Source organism: Palaemon carinicauda, chromosome 12 (genome assembly GCF_036898095.1).
Source record: "Palaemon carinicauda isolate YSFRI2023 chromosome 12, ASM3689809v2, whole genome shotgun sequence".
Taxonomy (NCBI): domain Eukaryota; kingdom Metazoa; phylum Arthropoda; class Malacostraca; order Decapoda; family Palaemonidae; genus Palaemon; species Palaemon carinicauda.
The window spans coordinates 116,145,712-116,163,211 of NC_090736.1; positions in this window are offsets into that span (position 1 = coordinate 116,145,712).

A 17,500-nucleotide genomic window follows, 5' to 3' on the forward strand; every position below is an offset into this window, starting at 1 on the left:
ACACAGACATGTGATTATATAAAATATCTTTTTATTTCTTGTTTTATGAGGATGATATGGATTTAAATATTTATTGCAAATAAGTTGTTTATAGCGATGTAAAATAATAAAATTTTTACTAAGTAGGAAAAAGCATTTAACCAATTCCCGCACCCGAAAGAGAATTAAGATTTTAATTAATATTTGGGTCATGAAAATATCCTCCACCTGTGAGCTTCCTAATTAAACGAGGAACTGTTGGAATACAACTGTATCATACTTTTGAAATGGATATTCATTAGGGGGAAAAATGTAAGCTATGCCGTACTCTCCGTTGTTGTCAAGGCATTAATTAAAAGCTTTAAGTGATATATAAATTAGTACGGAATTATAACGCTATTAACACATTTTTTTTGTTATATGGTATGTGGTATAGGTGCGCAGATATATATATATATATATATATATATATATATATATATATATATATATATATATATATATATATATATATATATGTATATATATATATATATTTATATATATATATATATATATATATATATATATATATATATATATATATATATATATATATATATATATATATATATATATATATATATATATATATATATATATATATATATATATATTTATATTTATATATATATATATAGATATATATATATATATATATATATATATATATATATATATATATATATATATAGATATATATTCTTAATTGTAAATATATATATGTATATATATATATATATATATATATATATATATATATATATATATATATATATATATATATAACGGATTTTGAGCGAAGCGAAAAATCTATTTTTGGGTGAGATAGCCATGGCGTCCTGATGGAAGGTTCCTGTTTGGTAGCTTCCTTGGGTATAAGACTACTAAGATATTCCCAGAGAATTTAACCACAGGTTATCACAGAATTCTAACTTCTGGAGCGAGTATCTCAAAGGTTTCCCTTTAAGACATCGTAATACAACAGGGGACACGCATGTCTGAACGTGCCACATAGCTATCTCCACCCCGAACAGAGTTAATGCTTCGGTGTGTAAGGGCTGAGAATAGCTGGGAGCCGTTCCACAGCTAATCTCACTCGTGGCTACTATTGATACTCGAGACGTAAACAAACGGACGCCATTGCTCTAATGACGTCACGCGCGTCTTTATCCTGGCGCCAGTTGCTGCCCATCACCATGATACAATTGTGTAGGGTGGGAACAAACTGACGAAGTAGTAGGGAGGGTCCATCAGGACGCCATGGCTATCTCACCCAAAAATAGATTTTTCGCTTCGCTCAAAATCCGTTTTTTGGGCTCAAGCCATGGCGTCCTGATGGAAGAGTACCAGAGAATCAATGTATCGTGGTAGATTTTCCCCCAGAGTTAAGTGCCTAGGCATTGACAAAACAGCAAAGTAATCTTAGGTAAGAACCATAGGAACGAAGTATCCTGCCCCCCATTGGTAGGAAGTTCCCATGGGCTATGCCGACGTCAAAGTGGTATTGAAGGGCTATTCATCTTGACAGAAGAACTTTTAAGAACTTAGAGATGAAGCAGAATGTTTGATATTTGTATAGGAACATTCTGAAGTAGGCCAGTGGTGGTTGGGCACTGTGTATAGAGTTCATCTCCTGATTATCAGAAGTAAGTATTCATGTAGGAACCTTACTGAGACAAGGTGAATATAATTTAGGATTAGACATCTTAAATTCTTCATGACCATAAGAAAGGAGGAATAAATAAAACTATGACAGTATGTATTTCATAGTAAGTAGGAGCTGAAAGAGACGCATAAGTAATAAAATAGAAATTTTATTTCACAATGCAGAAATTAAATAATTTACAGCAAAAGTAAAGTTCATTTACAGTAATAATAATGTACATAGAAATAAAGGCTTGCTCTTGAATCTGAAAAGGAATTTCAGGATTAGTAGGTACCCGTTCTCGAGGAACGCAAGTCTTTAAACAACACATCATGCTCAAGGCATGCGGCACTTGTGTGACACTATGACATTTCACCTGGGATAAGAACAGTTATAAAAGCACTAAGTGTTTTTAGACATCACTATGAATCACTCGAGGGTCAACATAGGCACCCGAAGAGTTAGAGTCCCAAGTAACTCACTGTTCTACGCAGAGTTAGGTGCAGGTTTCATAACACTACCTGCGGCTACCACAAAATGTTTGATTTCGTGCACTTGTTTCGCATAATGTTTAAAGAAAACTCGCGAGGACTTCCAGCCCGTAAAGTTTTTAAGGCTCTCAAAGTCCATGCTCTGAAAGAAGTTCAGAGAAGATGCCACTTTTCTAGGATCATGACCAGCGGGTGTACTGTTCGGATCCGCTCTGCGAATGAAGTAGGTGATTTTCGCTCTTAATTGTTTCAGTGACAGGTCGCTGCCCGATGTTTCTCCTTTGAAGAGTTGGCCTCCACCAAAGTTCGAAGTTCTGCGAAGATAGACCTTGAGACTCTCTACTGGACATAGAGAGACATCCTCCTTCAGGGGGCATATTCTCCAAGGGCCCCATCTTTTGGTGGGTAATTCATTTTTGGCGAGAAACGTCGGATCAGGGGAGAGGGTCACTTCTCCTGAATCAGCAAACAGGATGTGTCCCTCTTCTCTTGATAATGCCACTATTTCGCTGACTCGAGCTCCCGAGGCGAGAGCAAATAAAAATATAACTTTCTGAGTCAGATCCTTGAGGGGGCATGAATCGTTGTCCAAGTTGGAGGCGAAATGGAGCACCTTGTCTAGTGACCAGGAGATCGGTTTCGGAGGGGGTGCTGGGCGTAGGCGAGCACATGCTTTTGGTAATTTGTTAAAGATGTCGTTGGACAGATCAATTTGGAAAGCATATAGAATTGGTCTAGTCAAAGCCGATTTGCAGGTTGAAATCGTATTGGCTGCTAATCCTTGTCCATGAAGGTGAATGAAGAAGGACATACAGAAATCAATGGTGATTTCATTAGGATTTTTTGCTTTAACAAAGGAGACCCATTTCCTCCAGGATGATTCATATTGCCGTCTCGTGGATTCGGTCTTGTATTCCTCTAGGAAGTCTAGACTTTTCTTCGAGATCCCAAACCTCTTCTTTGCGGCAAGGGAGAGAAAATCATGAGATGAAGGTCCTTGATTTTCGATGATGAAGCGAAGACAGTCGACTTCTGTACTTGTTGAGAGAGAACTGGGCCCGGGAGAGGGATCAGCTTGGGCTGCAGCTCCAGGACCAGGGGGTACCAGTTGCTCCGGGGCCACTTGGGAGCCACTAGGGCCGCTGTCCCTTTGAAGGTTCTCAGTTTGGAGAGGACTTTCAACAGAAGGTTGGTGGGAGGGAACAGGTATATCTTGGACCATCTGTTCCAGTCCAGTGACATGGCGTCCACCGCTTCTGCTTTGGGGTCCTCGTACGGGGCTACGTACAGAGGAAGTTGATTGTTGTCGCTCGTTGCAAAGAGATCTATCTGAAGTTCTGGGACTTGATGAGAGATGAAGGAGAATGATCTTGCGTCTAGAGACCATTCCGACTCTATCGGGTTTGTCCGAGATAGAGCATCCGCTGTCACGTTGAGGAATCCTTGTAGGTGAACTGCAGACAGGTGCCACTTCTTCTTCTCCGCCAGACGGAAGATTGGGAGAAGCACCTGATTTATCTGGGGCGATCTTGAGCCTTGGCGATTGAGACAACGAACTACCACCGAGTTGTCTAGGGTTAGACGGATGTGGATCGAGGGCGGCGGGGATAACTTCTTCAGAGTAAGAAGGACCGCCATGGCCTCCAAGATGTTTATGTGGAACGTCTTGAATAGCGGAGACCAGGTCCCTTGAGCTTGTTTCAGGTGGGAGTGACCTCCCCAGCCCTCCAGTGAGGCATCCGTGTGGATGTTGAGTGATGAAGGAGGGTGTTGGAGAGGAATGGACCTTTTTAGGGCCTTTGCTTCCGACCACGGCTTTAGGAGGCGTCGAAGTCTGTTTGGAAGCCGTCTCTTGAGGTCTCTTCGAGCGATGGATGCCGATCGTCTCCAGACTCCCGCGGCATCCTTTAGCTGTGCGCGAAGCACTGGGTTTGTCACTGAGGCGAATTGTAGAGAGCCTAGAACTCGTTCCTGCTGTCGTCTTGAAATGCGTTTGGATTTCAGTAGTCGCTTGACAGACCCTGCTATTTCCTTCCTTTTCTTCTGGGGGATGGAAAGGCGGTGTGACTGAAGATTCCAGTGGATTCCCAGCCACTGAAACTTCTGAGCTGGAGAGAGGCGAGATTTCTTCTCGTTGATCTTGAATCCCAGGTGTTCTAGGTACTGGGTAACTTCGTCGCAAGACTTTGCACACTCTTCGGGCGATGGAGCCCAGACTAGCCAGTCGTCGAGGTAGGCCATCACCTGGACGTTTCTTAGGCGGAGCTGTTGTACTATGGCATCCGCCAGCTTTGTGAAGATCCGAGGGGCCACATTGAGGCCGAATGGCATGGCCCGGAAGGCGTAGCTTTTCCTTTGGAGTCGAAATCCTAGGTAGGAGGAAGCATGATGGTTCATTGGAATGTGCCAATAGGCATCCGCCAGGTCTATAGAGACCGTGTAGGAACCTTGAGGCAGAAGGGTCCTTATTTGTTGAAGCGTCAGCATCTTGAATTTGTTGTTCTCTATGAACTTGTTGAGGGGGGATAAGTCCAGAATGACTCTGAGCTTGTCTGAGTCCTTCTTGGGAACGCAAAACAGTCTCCCTTGGAACCTGGTGGACTTTACCTTCCTTATCACCTTCTTGTTCAAGAGGTCTAGAACATATTCTTCCAGAATGGGGGTCGATTGTTGAAAGAACCGCTGGAAGATTGGGGGTGGTTGCACCCAACTCCAGCCTAGACCGTTCTTGATGATGCTGTGTGCCCAGGGATCGAAGGTCCAACGATCCTGGAATTGGCGGAGTCTTCCTCCCACCGGAAGCACTTCATTGCTTCTGGTGTCCCGAGGACTTGTTGCCTCGGCCGCTAGCTCCCTTTCCTCCTCTACCTCTGGAGGGACGACGAGAGGCGTCTCTGCTTGCACCCCTGGACGAGCCTCTACCTTTGGCATGAAAGGTAGTGGATGGTTGCTCAAAGGCAGGGGTGAAGACCGGTGACTGTGACAACACCGGTTGGGGGACCAATTGAAAGGTCTGCTGTGGTTGGGCAACCACTTGGGAGGTAGCGGGTCCCGGAAACTGACGTCGTTGTTGACGTTGCTGGGGTTTTGACTTCTGAGGTTTCCTCTTAGGCTGAGGTCCATCGTCCTGAGAGGGTTTCCTTTTTCTGGACATGCCCCACTTGTGGAGAAGGTTCCTATTCTCCGTGGCGGCTCTGTCAGTTATTTCCTTGACAAGGTCAGAAGGAAACAGGTGCTTTCCCCAGATGTTGGAGGAAATCAGCCTCCGGGGTTCGTGTTTCACGGTGGCACCGACAAACACGAATTCACGACAGGCTCTACGAGCCTTTATGAAATGGTACAAGTCCTTCATTACTGTAAATAAGTGGGATTTGGCTAGTACCATGTAGTGATCAGGTACTCTTGTGTCACAGGCCATAACTTCAAGTTGGACTTGATGAGAAAGAGATGCCGCAAGCCTCTCCTTCGTGTCTTGTTCCCGGCGAAGGAGGTGATCATTGAGCTTAGGGAGGTCCTCATTAAACTGACGTCCGGCGACGTCAGGATCGAGCCTACCCACGACGAAAGTATGTTGAACATCTTTCCATTGTCGAGTGTCAGGGGGTGTCACGATGGAGAAGGGTCTGCACTCCTCCAGTGCAGGGCAGGGTTTTCCTTCTTCCGCCACTTTAAGGCATGCAGCTAAGGCCTTTTCCAAGAAAGGAAGAACCGCAGTGTCAGGTGCGACGTATGTAGGATGCTTCTTGCTCAAGGCAGGAAGCTTAGAGCAGGTAAAGCCCCTGCTCTTGAATGCGGAGGCTAGCATAGCCTGGGCCTTTGCGAGATCGAACACTATCTCTTCTTTAGGTTCGGTCTCCTCCTTCGAGGCAGGTTCGGAACGAAGCCGGACGTAACAGTCCGGGTAGGCCTCGAAGCTTGGGAAGAACTCCACATCTTCCAACGGGACCGTGCCAATCTTGTCACTAACAAAGATCCTGCCGGTCGCAATAACCATATGCTCTGCATACCTCCACGGGTTGGCATGAGAGCAAGCTGGGAGATCCTTAACCGAAATCTTCTTCGGTTCTCTGGATCCAATCATTGACCTGATGGACTCCTGGTTCTCCTTCAGTCTGTCGTCCATGACAGCTCTAATCAGCCGGAAAAGTTCTTGGGTAGACGAAGAGGGATCCGGGGTCGAGGAGGTAGACGGAATGGACACATCCGTCGGTGTAGGAGTAGGCGGAGGGATGGATGAGGGAGGAGCTCCAAGCTCCGACTCGGTGTATTCCACCTTGTCTTCGTCCTCTTCGGCTCCTTGAGCCATAAGCGTCTTCTCCGTGTCTTCCGAGACGTCAGAGATCTGTTCATCATCCTCGGAATCTAAACGACACTCATGCATGGACTGAGCCATGACCACATCAGGTTCCACCGTAATTTGGACAGTGGGGATTGCTTCTTTCGGAACCACTGAGTCAGGGGAGGCCTTAGGGAACAACAGGGACCTCAGTTCTTCGGTGGCCAGGTACGGTCCGGTAGCATTTTTCTGAAAGCCACGCACCCACTTGCGCAGCTTTTCACGAGAAATGTCTCTAACCTCCGCTGAGGGAGGGTTATGGAAGGCCTCAACTAGGTGGGCCTGGCAGACCGTACAATCCAGTGGATTCCAGAACTTCAAATCCCCTTTCTTGTCTGCACAAGGGGCGTGAGTCCTGCAAGCCGTATGCCCGTAAAACTGCGGGCGTTTCACAGCGCAGAAGGCGAAGTCACACTTCATCTGCTCCTCCTGTGGAAGAAAGAGAAAATGAGTATGGGGGAGTCATAGGAATGGCTCTTAAACTAAGTTAATATTAATCATTAATTTTAACTTAAAGAAGGTGTGATGCATAGAGAATGAAAACAGTAAAGGAGAACACGCTCCATGCATCTCGCCCGGCTGGTTACCATAAGCTTGGTCCTGGGATAATCCAAATGACCGAGATCATTGGATATAGTTTCCTAGGATTCCCATTATATTGGAACTCCATGGAAAGCCAAGGACAAGGTTGGGATCGAATTCATTCGGTTCCCAGTTAAGAGCCAGAAGGCCTCATTAAAGGTAACTGCTTCTGGCAACCAGCCGTGCTAAGATGCACATAGCATGCTGGAATTAGAAGAATGCAAAGAGACAGCATGATCACTAATAGAGCAGTACTAGGTACTGATCTTAAAAGCAAAGCAGCTTATCTATTTGCTATGTAGGGCTATCTTAGTCTTATGATAGCTACAGTGAGGGGGTGCAAGTATTCTTGACGCCTCTGGGGCATCCGGCAAGCCGCCGGCATGCCGGAGCCCGCTCCAGCATAGATTCTGGCATTAGAACAGACAATTTTCAAAAGTCAGTTAGATACCAGGATGGCGGCTGCCGGCACAACGGCGGCACGCCGGCAGGGAGCGGCGGCTCCGGCAGCCGGAGGATGCCAGGTTGGTGACTGGGATAAGGATGGTACAGGTAGTATCGGGTTGCCGGCAGTATATGCCGGCACTCCGGTGATCGACCGGCAAGCGGACGATTAGATAGGAGTAGGAGAGCCGCCGGTAGTAGCCGGCGGCAGCCGGCAGTCCCTCGGTACACGGGGGGCTGGCGGCAAGGGTAGGGAAGTCACCAAGAGGGAGGCAGGTATTGCCGACAGTAGAGGCGGCAAGAGACCGGCACCCGGATAGAAAGAGAGACAGGGGGAGGGGGGAAGGGATGCAGGAAGTACCGTCAGGGTTCCAGACATCCCTCCCCCTCCCTGAGAGGGTGTACCCATGATAGAGACAGGCTCTAACATCCATAAGCAGGGGTCACTAGGGACCGGGAGCAGGTAGCCCAAGGGAGGGCTAGGGAACACCCAAGAGGGGGGGGGGAGACTCCCCTATGCAGAACTACAATAGTAACTAACCTTATAGGACACTATGAAGGTATATGTACCAGAGCGGACTGCACAGGGAAGCTCGGGTAGCCCTACTCATCCACCCTAAGGAGGATTTGTAGGACAGGGGACAGATGAGTATAAACTAACCTAAGCATAGGCTAGGCTATACAAGAGATAGGTGGGGAGGGAGAAGAGAGAGGTCTTCCCAGGAAGGGTTTCTGTACCAGAGCGGCCACTAAGGGAAGGGAGGACACTCCCTAACCTAAGATCAGGCTGATCGGCTAAAACGGTGCAAGAGTACAGTTTCAGCATGGAACAGAGAAACCTTCCTAACCCGACCTAGAGCAGGGCTAAAAGTCCTGAACTAGGCAAGGAAGAAGACATATCGCTATCGCAGGAAAGTCATAGACTATCCTAGCCATAGAGGTAGGCTAGCCTAACCTCACTCTCAGACGCAATCCTAAAGGGGGTTCATTCCTTTAGGGAGGACTGAGAGGCGATATATATACTCTATTAGACAATTAATCCCTTTACTCAGAAAAGGGGTCAAGGCTAAATAGAGGGAATGCCAAGGCAGGGGATGAAGGAAGCATATAGGGGTCCTAAGGTTAGGTTAGGCTAGAAAGAATCACTGACTAGCCTATCCCCTATATGGTCCCTGAAGGCGAAAACATTTGCATCACTAGTCAAAAGTATTGTAAAATAATAATGCCACTATCTTCATAACTTAGTCTAGGATCACTAATAAATCATGCAAGAACACTTGTATGTAGGCTCCTGGCCTGGGGGCTATAGTAGCCGACTGGTATGAGGTCAATCGATGACCGATAAAAAGCGTCTAAACACGATATAAAAGTTCCTAGCTATGAAGACTAAATAAACTAATGTATTCGATTAGTATATAAAGCCGGAAGCGTTGTTGTGGCTAACTAAATAAGACATGCAAAACAACAACGACGCCATAAAATGGCGGGTCCGGTAGAGGCACAGCTCTGCCACAAAACATCAATTATTTCGCAAAATAATATTTACTTTACGGCCAGAGCTTAATTAAACAATACTGGAACCTTGTACTCAACTTTCCAGAAGAAGGCGAGGCTGAAGGTAACGACATAGCGAAGATGCAAAGCGATAAAGTTAACACAAGGGAAAATCCGTCTAAGTAGGGCAGCTACTAAACAAAGGATAAAGACGCGCGTGACGTCATTAGAGCAATGGCGTCCGTTTGTTTACGTCTCGAGTATCAATAGTAGCCACGAGTGAGATTAGCTGTGGAACGGCTCCCAGCTATTCTCAGCCCTTACACACCGAAGCATTAACTCTGTTCGGGGTGGAGATAGCTATGTGGCACGTTCAGACATGCGTGTCCCCTGTTGTATTACGATGTCTTAAAGGGAAACCTTTGAGATACTCGCTCCAGAAGTTAGAATTCTGTGATAACCTGTGGTTAAATTCTCTGGGAATATCTTAGTAGTCTTATACCCAAGGAAGCTACCAAACAGGAACCTTCCATCAGGACGCCATGGCTTGAGCCCAAAAATATATATATATATATATATAAATATATATATATATATATATATATATATATATATATATATATATATATATATATATATATATATATATATATATATTTAATTGTAAATTTATATGTATATATATATATATATATATATATATATATATATATATATATATATATATATATATATATATATATATATATATATATATATATATATATATATATATATATATATATATATATATATATATATATATATATATATATATATATATTTATATATATATATATATATATATATATATATATATATATATATATATATATATATATATATATATATATATATATTTATATATATATATATATATATATATATATATATATATATATATATATATATATATATATATATATATATATATATATATATATATATATATATATATGTGTGTGTGTGTGTGTGTGGTTCTCACCAGTAAAATCGATTTCCCCCTATGAGGATAAGTCTGGATCATTTCAAGAAAAACCATTAATGAAGGGGTCTCTCTCTCTCTCTCTCTCTCTCTCTCTCTCTCTCTCTCTCTCTCTCTCTCTCTCTCTCTCTCTCTCTCTTCCTGTAAAGTGTTTTAACCTTAATGACGTCAGGAAAATTATTAGCTTTTCCTCCGATGACGTAAAATTTGCTTGCTTTGTGCGCTAAGCGAAGACACTGCATCAACTGAGGTAAGAGATTTTTATTACAACGTTCTTTTAATGACTAAATGTTTTTCCTTGCTTAGTTTTAATAATTTTTTAACTACATTCATTAATGGTTTTTCTTGAAATGATCCAGATTTATCCTCATAGTGGAAGCTTGATTTTACTGGTGAGAACGATAACGCACATTTTAACAAAAACCTTAAACCTATTTTGCAGAAATAAAAGTACTTAATTGATTCTGTTACCTCTGCTAGACCGTGTTCGCCATATTTGTACGGGTTAGATAAAGTTCATAAGCCTGAAATCCATTAAGGCTAATTTTTAGGGCAACAGGTACAAATATTTATAAATTACCCAAATATTTTTCAAATTATCTCCTACATATGAAAAGAAATCAGTTGATCTTTGCGACAGATTACAAAGTGGTTACTTTGATATTATTTCATTGCTTACCGAAGTGCTTTATGATGTTTTTTTTTTTTTGGATTTCCAGTATGTTTTTTTTTTTTCTATGCTTATGAGTTACCATTCCCAAACCCATAGTGTTATTGAATTTATTTCCCTCCATGTTATAGACTGTTAATTATTTTTCAATGGTGATAACTATGAACAGGTGTTTTTTTGTATAATAGAAGAAATTTTTAATCTGTAAGCATTTGTTTCAACCATCCATTCATTAGTGTCAACCATAAAATTTACTAAAGAATATGAAGAAATAAACAGTATCCAGTTTTTATAATGGATTTCAGGCGTATGAACATTATTTAACCCGTACAAATATGGCGAACACTGTCTAGCAGAGGTAATAGAATCAATTAAGTACTTTTATTTCTGCAGAACAGGTTTAAGGTTTTGTTAAAATGTGCCTTATCGGTTCTCACCAGTAAAATCGAGCTTCCCCTATGAGGATAAGTCTGGATCATTTCAAGAAAAACCATTAATGAAGGGCTCTCTCTCTCTCTCTCTCTCTCTCTCTCTCTCTCTCTCTCTCTCTCTCTCTCTCTCTCTCTCTCTCTTCCTGTAAAGTGTTTTAACCTTAATGACGTCAGGAAAATTTTTAGCTTTTCTTTCGATGACGTAAAATTTGCTTGCTTTGTGCGCTAAGCGAAGACACTGCATCAACTGAGGTAAGAGATTTTTATTAAAATCATTTTCTAACCACATTTAATCATTCAAGATATTATATTCGCCTTAAATATGAATATGAGACTACTGTTATTAAAGGAGCCAAACCTCTTGAAACCCACCAACACCCAACAACAACGATCAAATGTTTAAACCTGAACAGATGCCTGTAAGAAGTATAGATAAATGTGTAGGGAAACTCAAACTTTATATATATATATATATATATATATATATATATATATATATATATATATATATATATATATATATATATATATATATATATATATATATATATACTCAATATTCTTAATAAAGTTTACTCACATGGCGTAAGAAAACCTTCTGATAGCTCCCCAAATGCTTTTCGAAGAACTTGACCTAGAATCATGGAATTTTCATCGATGATGTAGTTATTATTTTGAATAGGTTTTGAACCTTTTTATATACCTACTTTAAGTAAATGTAATGATTGGAATTTGTCGGTTTTTATGGGTACAGCATGTTCAGAGCAGGTATCATTTGAACTGTACCTAAAGGTTAGATGATGATTCTTTCAGGAGTTCATTTTCTACACCAAGAAAAAATGGATGACCAAAGACATTTTTGAAGGATGTTATTAGGCCTTTTTTAAACTCCCTGATTTATTTGCTGACTTGGCCGTTACTAAAAATGTCTTCAAATTGGGATTTTATTTGGTTTGCTGAAACACTTCTTGTTAAGTAATCTTGCTTGGATAATAGTCCAAAAAGTATTTTCAGCAATTATATCAGCATTTATAATGCGATCCTCAACATGCCTTGTTATAGGTGATACTAAAGAGAGGAAATGCGATATCTTTTAACACTATAAAACGGGTTAATGAAGTTCTGTAATGCATTCATGACCCTGAAGAAATCATCTCTATATTTTATTGTTTGAGAACTTCTGAAGTATTTTTTGAAATTAATTTCCTTACTCCGCATTTCTGCTTAGAGTAATGTTGCTTGTTTATCTATATAGTTGGACACAGGAATTCCTGAAACACCTGTCTCTTAGGAAGTGCACCCTGCCTCACAGTTATTGTACAGAGAGTTTCTCTCTGCAGCCCTGCCCAACATCTCTGCCATGACTCTCTCTGCTATCTATCTGGTTATTCAAAATGTCATAATGATGTGACAAAGTGCACTCCAACAGAGAGAGGTGTAGTACGAATTCCTGTTTCCAACATTATATCTAGCACACCTCAGGTTACACCATCTCTAGTAAGTAGAGTGACTGCTGCTGAAGCCAATAATGTCCTTGTGAGATTAAATGAGAATTGTATTGCTTTCCTGATGGTTATGTCGAAAGCATTTTTTCATGATGGTACATTAACCTTCATCTGATCTACATACTAAATCTCTCAGTACCTGAATGGGAGATTGGCAGGTTCAAAATACCTAAAAAGTTGATATTAAATAATTTTGCTAGTCATTGCTGAAAAAAATAGGCTTCATTTTCTGCAGACGTTCAAAATGCAGATTAAAGCTATTTGTCTTTGTTGCTCTATCCATGTAGTCAAGCTAATTCTACAGAGATTCATCCAGTCCACCTCTACATACCCGAGCCGTGATATCTGTAATAAGAGATTGCCTTTTTTTTTTACATCTAGTGTTTTCAAAGCCTTCAATTAATTACTCTTTACAAGGATTTTTAGTATGATGCGTGGCTGTTCCCCATTCAATCTCAACAAATTCATCGGCAGAAACTGATCTGAGATAATACAAAAGCAGACAGTGTAATGCCTCTTGAATATCTTCCTGATCCCAAAGATATATGCTTTCCTTAGCAATTCAGGTTTCGCTACAGAATATACAATCAACTGGGTGACCAGAAAGTTCGCTACTGAGCCATTCACTCCTAACACATTGCTACCTGCTATTGTTACTGGCTAGTTATAGTTGCTACATATATTTACTTATAGGTATTTTGCTAGCATTATAATTTTTTAGTTTTTTTCAAGGTAATTTTGCTATTTAATACTTTATACAATGCAGTAATCTACTTTTTGATAGGCCCTTCTTATCATATCTTTTACATTATGTTTTTTAAGATGAGTTTTGTATAATACAACTGACCAGTCAGCTACTTCTTCTGCATTGGTTGTGATGTATTTTGACTGCTATCACCCATACCTCGTTTAGTTACTTCAACGAGTGATAGAGAGAAATTAGTGGCTGTTCTAATATACTGTATTTTTTAATAAACACAAAATAAATAAAGCTGTCTCAAGACAGTGTGCGGAAATAGATTATGTAAAGCGCTTGTACACACATATGGTAATGATAAAGAAAAAATAATCATTTAGAGTATTGGTTACCATAATGCAACATCTATAATACCTAAAGCAAAATTAAGGATCGATAAAATCAAAGATAATTCTTTTTCATCATAAGAATTCTTTCTAATATATGCAATACAAAAAAAAACACCAAATTTGAATAGATATGCTATTTTAGAAGTGGCCTTAATCATAACGGAAACTCAGAAATACACAATAGAGACAATACAGAATTAATGTAGTCCAACCACTATTCCTCAGGAAACATGGCTATCCTATACCTTGTCAGTAGCCATTACGTAATGGCCAGCGTGATGGTGGAATTTGGCTAAATCCTAGAAATGAATAAGAACATGCCTGAGGCGTCTGTCCCGCAGTGGACTAGAAACGGGTGCGTGTTTATATATATATATATATATATATATATATATATATATATATATATATATATATATATATATATATATATATATATATATATATATATATATATATATATATATATATATATATATATATATATATATATATAGGTGTGGGCTTTTGTGTGTGAATGTAAATCTGAGATGGCTGAATCCCTTAATAGAGATCGAGCTAAAACTGGTGAATGGTACAACTTATGGAGTATGAAATTGAATACTAACAAAACTGAAATTATAATTGTAAGTCTGTCAAAGAGAGTGGTACCTAAACTTCAGATTATCATCATTGATAGAGTTTCCTTAATTTAGTGTGACTCTTTTAAAATTCCATGTGTGATTCTGGGAACCAAATTTACTTTTCTTCTGCAATTATAAAAAAAAATATAATAATGATTATTCAAAGTCTTGTGAAATTTTCAGTGATCAATCTCTAATGCAGAAGTATTTTCATTCTTCCTTTTTTAGTCTGTTTTAGTTTTGTTTTCTTGTTTAGTATTTAGCTGCTCTTCTCATCTTACTTTTTTGCACCTTTACTCAAGTATCTCATTATATATATTGCCTGAGTCTTTCATAATGCTGACCCCCCATTACATTAAGATTTTCCAAGGCAGTGCCAGCCTGTTCGTAGTAATAGAAATGCAGTTAGTTTTATAATCATGCCTTCTTTACCGAGAAACTCAATAGTGCACAGTATTCTAGTTCTATTCCAGCAGTCAAGTTGTGGAATGATATTCCCTAATTGGGTAGTGATATCGGTAGAATTTAAGAAATTCAAACTTCACGCAATTATTATTATTATTATTATTATTATTATTATTATTATTATTATTATTATTATTATTATTACTTTCTAAGCTACAGCCGTAATTGGGAAAGCAGTAAACTATTAGCCCAGATCTCCAACCGGCAAAATAGCCCAGTGAGGAAAGGAAAGAAGGAAAAAAAATATTTTAAGAGTAGTAACAACATTTATATATTTCCTATGTAAAGTATAAAAACTTTAGCAATAAAAAAGAATGAGAACTAAGACAGAATATTGTGACAGAGTGTAATCTCGAGTAAGTTATGTATTAATGTCGTGACTTTTCTTTGAATATTTCATTTTAATTATACATTACCTCTTATATAAATTACTTAATTCCTTATTTCCTTTCTTGACTATGATATTTCACTTTGTTAAAACACTTGGTCTTATAGCATCATGGTTCTCCGACTATGGTTGTTGATTAAGCCGCAACTTATACACACACACACACACACACACACACACACACATATATATATATATATATATATATATATATATATATATATATATATATATATATATATATATATATATATATATATATATATATATATGTATATATATACAGTATATATATATATATATATATATATATATATATATATATATATATATATATATATATATATATATATTGGTCTATGCTTATGACTTCTATCTTCGATGTTATTTTACAACAATCTTAGTTTCGACCTATTTCCTTTGAAGGTACAGGGATTTTGATGCCCTGGAGAAACAGAGGTTACCTCAAAGCAACCTCAGAACAACCGTAAATCTCAGAACAATCGTAAAATTACATGAAACTTTTGCAATTCTATATAAAAAAAAAAAAGATGTGTTTTTCATCGATAACATCGAACTTTGTTTATTGCAGTATTATCATTACTACTTGCTAAGCTACAACCCTAATTCGGGAAGGAGGATTCTATAAGCTCAAAGGCTCCCACAGGAAAAATAGCCCAGTGAGGAAAGGAAATAACCTACCAGAGAAATTTCTGAACAATAGCAACATCAAAATAAATCTTTAATATATAAGCTATAAAAACTTCAAAATGATATTAGGAAGAGAAATAAGATAGGATAGTGTGCCTGCTTGTACCCTCAAGGAAGATAATTCTAACACACGACAGTGGAAGACCATGTTACATAGGCTATGGCACGAGAGAATATTAGAGAACCAGGGTTTGATTTTAGCGTCCTTCTCCTAGAAGAGCTTCTTACCATAGCTAAAGAGTCTCTTCTACCCTTACCAAGAGGAAAGCCACTAAAAAATAATAGTGTAGTAGTTAACATCTTCATCTCAGTGTTGTCAAGTGTATGAAAAAAGAGAATAATGTGTAAAGAACAGGCCAGATTGAAAACAGCATTGTATATGGGAAATATCTCTTAACCAATAAATAGGATAGTAATTCGCGAGATGTGTATATTAAATTAGATTTTGCATAATAAATAAGAGAGATGGACTGTACTCAGTGAAAGACATGACTGAGGCCTTTATCTTGCAGTAGACTATCAACATATGATAATGATGATGACCATGTTTTCATATTATGGTATAAATCAATAATCACCATATTCCAGGTACAGTTATAACCTCATTTATATTTTACCCTTATTCCAAAATTCATTCAATACTGAAAATTCATATCATGTGTAAGTCAACACTCTTTCGATGTTTCCTGGGCTCCAAGCACCTCAGTTCATCTTACCTTGAGTTAGAGTGGAAAGAGATTTTCGTGAGATGGGATCGTCCAATTCCAATCTCGCTGAATTCAGTCATTCTTGGTGGCTTATGATCATCTTACCCCAATCCCTTCGGACTGAATGGACTGCTTTCCCGAGGTAGCAAAATTTTTTAAATTTTCTTCAATATAATAAAACCAATAAGTAAGCATGGCACTATTTTTCAGTTAGGTCGCCATTTTTTGATATATTTTATTATTTCATGAATATTCATGTGATAGGTAGGAATTCCTTAAATGCATTATCATTTGTTTAATAAAAGCAAGTAATTACTGAAAAAGGAAATAAAAAACAAAAACAAAATTCTAAGGTGTCTCTTAATAGATACACTGGAGTTTCATCGTCTAAATACACTGTTTTTTATCTTTTTATTATTATTTTTTTAAAAACATCTTACATTAACGATATCTAAAATAGCCGAGGTGTGAGTATAGTCCATCTCTCTTATTTAATATTCAAAATCCAATACAATATAGACATCTCCCGAATCACTACCCTTTTTATTGGTTAAGAGATATTTCCCCTTATACAATGCTGTTTTCAATCTGTCCTGTTCTTTACACATTCTTCTCTTTTCTCATACACTTGATAACACTGAGATGGAGAATTTAACTACTAGACTACTATTGTTTAGTGGCTTTCCTATTGGTAAGGGTAGATGAGACTCTTTAGCTATGGTAAGAAACTATTTTAGGAGAAGGACGCTAAAATCAAATCTTTGTTCTCTAATATTTTCTCGTGTCATAGCCTCTGTAACATTGTCTTCCACTGTCGTGTGTTAGAATTTTCTTGCGTGAGGGTACACTCAGGCACACTATCCTATCTTATTTCTCT